The sequence below is a fragment of the Nannospalax galili genome, unplaced genomic scaffold, assembly GCF_000622305.1.
Source record: "Nannospalax galili isolate Female #2095 unplaced genomic scaffold, S.galili_v1.0 scaffold6351, whole genome shotgun sequence".
NCBI classification, from domain to species: Eukaryota; Metazoa; Chordata; class Mammalia; order Rodentia; family Spalacidae; genus Nannospalax; species Nannospalax galili.
This window is the reverse complement of record NW_008329372.1, coordinates 41,908-45,610: the sequence shown is the minus strand read 5'-3', so window position 1 is coordinate 45,610 and position 3,703 is coordinate 41,908.

The window sequence follows — 3,703 nt, the reverse complement described above, 5'->3', positions numbered from 1 at the left end:
GACCAATTTCTTTGATGAACATAGATGTAAGAATTCTCAACAAAATACTTTCAAAACAAATTTAGGAACATCTAAGAAGATCATTCATTATGACCAAGTGGCCTTCAACCTAGAAAGTGTAGATTGGTTCAACATATGTAAATGGACAAATGTAATATACAGTATAAACACATGAAAGGACAAAAAGCACATAATCATCTCAATTGATAACAAAAAGGCATTTGACAAAGTTTGACATGCCTTCATGATAAAAGGTTTGGAGAGGTTAGGAATAGATGGAGCATACTTCAAATAATAAAGGCAACATGTAACCAACCTAGAGCCAAAATTGTGTTAAAAGGAGACACAGTGGGACTGGAGAGATGGCTCAGAAGTTAAAAACACTGGCTGCTCTTACAGAGGACCCAGTTTTGGTTCTGAGCACCCTTATGACAACTAACCATTTGTAACTTCAGTTCAGAGGATCTGACGCCCTCCTTTGGCCTTACTTACATACATTCAGACAGAACATTCATACACATAAAATAAATGAATCAATAAAAGGGGACTGAAAATATTTCCTCTAAAATCACGAATTAGACAAGGATGCCCACACTTCCATCTCTTCTTTAATATAGTGCTTGAAGTCTTAGCTACAGCAATTAAACAGGAGAAAGACATAAACAGGATATAAGTAGGAGAGGAAGAGGTCAAACTATATTTGCAGATGGTATGATTCTATACTTTAAAGTCCCTGTTAGAATCTACTAGAAAATTCATAGATCTAGTAAATACAATAAAGTTGCAGGATACAAAATCAGTATAAAAAACAGTAGCCTTTTAAAATAAATTTTTCAAGATTTTTTTTTTATTTTGTCTGTATGAGTGTTTCACCTGCATGTATGTAAGTGCACCATGTGTATGCAATGTCCACGGTCGTCAGAAGAGCGGAAGAGGGCATGGATCCCCTGGAACTGGAGTTGTGGACAGTTGTTACCTGCCATGTGGGTGCTGAGAACCAAACCCAGGTCTTCTGCAAAATGAACCAGTGCTCTTAACTGCTGAGCCATCTCTCCCGCTCCCAATAGTAGCCTTCTTATATACCAGTAATATACTATCAGAGGAAGAAATCTTTTTAAAACTTCAAGAAAATGGAAGTCAAAGAGAATATTTTGAAAACAATAGAAAGGCCTTCCATCCTTCTGAGTCTGCAGAATCAATATTGTGAAGGCAAGTGTGGTGCTGAATTTAATCTACAGATTTAATGCAACATCCATCAAAATTCCAATATTGTATTTCACAGATCTAGAAAAAAACAATTCGAGAATTCATATGGAAACACAAAAGACCACAAATAGCTAATGCAGTCCTACAGAGTAAGAAGACAGTTCGGGGCATCGCAACACTCGACCTCAAATTATACTACAGAGCTATAGTGATAAAGAATGCTTGGGATTGGCCTAAAAATAAATGGAACAGACTGGAAATAAATAATAAAAACTATGCCCACATAGTTCTTCACAAGGAGGCCAAAACATAGATTGGGGAAAAGATAGCCCATTCAATAAATGATTTGGCCAAATTGGATTTCCACTAGCAGAAGAATGAAATTAGATTCACAATTTTCATCTTGTACAAAAATCAATTCAAGGGGCTGGATAGCTCAGCTGTCAAGAGCACTCACTAGCTGCTCTTTCGGAGGATCTGGGTTTAATTCCCAACACCTTCATGGCAGCTAAAAACCCTCTGTAACTCCATTTCCAGGGGAATCTGATGCCCTCTTCTGACCTCCGAGGGAACTGTATGACACAGTTGCACTTACACACATGCAGGCAATACACTCATAAACATTTTAAAAAATCAATTTGAAGAGGATCAAAGAACATAATTTAAAACCTGAACCCCTGAAACTCCTAGATAAAAATATAAGGGATGCTCTTCAGGACATTGGAGTAGATGAAACCTTTCTGAACAGAATACCAATAGTACAGGAAATAGCCCCAAGTAGCAACAAATGGGGCTATACGAAATTCATTAGTTTCTGAATTGTTAAAGGAAACTATCAGTGGAGCACACAATCAGCCTACAGAATGAGAGAAAATCTTTACCAGCTATACATTACACAAGTGGCTAATATCCAGAATTTACAGAGAATTATAAAAATTAGATACCAAGGAAATAAAATTACCAGTCAACAAATGAGCTAATAAATATATAATAGCTAATTTTCAGAAAAAGAGCTACACATGGTCAACAACTAATTTTAAGTGTTCAACATTCCTAGTTGTCAGGGAAATGCAAAATTAAACTATTTTGAAATACCAGCTTACCCCAGACAAAATGGCTATCACGAAAAATTCAGAACAAATTTTGTGGAGGATGTGAGGAAAAGAAACCATGTTTACTGCTGGTGGGAGTGCAAATTACTACAGCCATTCTGAATTCAGTTTGGAGGTTCCTCAAAAAATTAAAAATGGAGTTACCATGTGACCCAACTATCTCACTCCTAGGCATATACCCAGAGAACTCTGTATCTTACTATAGAGATATTTGCACCCCCATGTTTATTGCTGCTGTATTCACTGTAGCAAGAAAATGAAACAAATCTAGTCCATCAACAAATGAATGGATAATGAAAATGTGGTACATATATAAACCGGAATATATTCAGCTCTAAAAAAAAAATGAGCTCACAAAATTAGCAGGAAAATGGATGGACCTGAAATGTGTAATATTAAGAAAGGTCACCTAACCACAGAAAGTAAAGAAATTGCATGTTCTCTTTCATATGTGGATCTTAGCCTGTACTGTATACATGTGGCATATGTAAACAAATGCATATGTTTATACTATATAACATATTATATAATATTTATAAAATAGAGTGATCTTTAACAGGCATAGTAATGGGTTATATAGCTTGTACACTTCCTGTAAGCTCTTTGAATCCTATCTCAAGATGTAGCACATTGTCAATACACAATAGGCCATTACATGTTAGTGTCCAAACATGGTTCCACAACACACTGTAACCTTACAAGGAAATATGAATTTTGAATAGCTTTTTTATTTCATTCATTCTACTATGTATGCTGTAGTTTTTACTAATAAGCTTAAAATGATAAAATAATAATAATAATAAAAAATAGAGGGCAGGGCATTGCAGTTCAGTAGTGGAGCATTTTCCCAGAATATTTGAAGACCTGAATTCAGCTCCCCTCACCCAAATCTTGTTGTATGGATGAGATCTATTTTCTAGTGTCTTTTTCCCGCCTGTGCGATATGTTGTATGTGTGTTTGTGTGCATGTGCCTGATCAGGTGCCCACGATCCTTTGGACTGGTGATCCAGTGAGTCCCTGACTTCTGATCTCTGTCTCCCAACAATGGGATTAGCACAGCAAGCATTTTACCCACTGAGCCATCTCCCCAGCACCTTTTCTAAGAGTTTATAAGTTAAATGTACATACAGCTTTCCTTTCCTCAACAGCATTGCCACTAAATTGCACACTGGCCAAGAAAAAATTCTGCAGTCTACCATTTTGGGGAGCCGCCTGAGGAACCAGGTATCTGCCTTCACCCAACTACCAACACCTTCCCTACAATGCCCCAGACCGAAAGCCCCCTTCCTACACCCCAAAAGCTTGTTGCAAGGCCTCAAGGGAAAAGCAGTTTCGAGTTCCTGGCAGAGGCCACCAACCCAGCCGCGGATTCTGCGCATGTCTC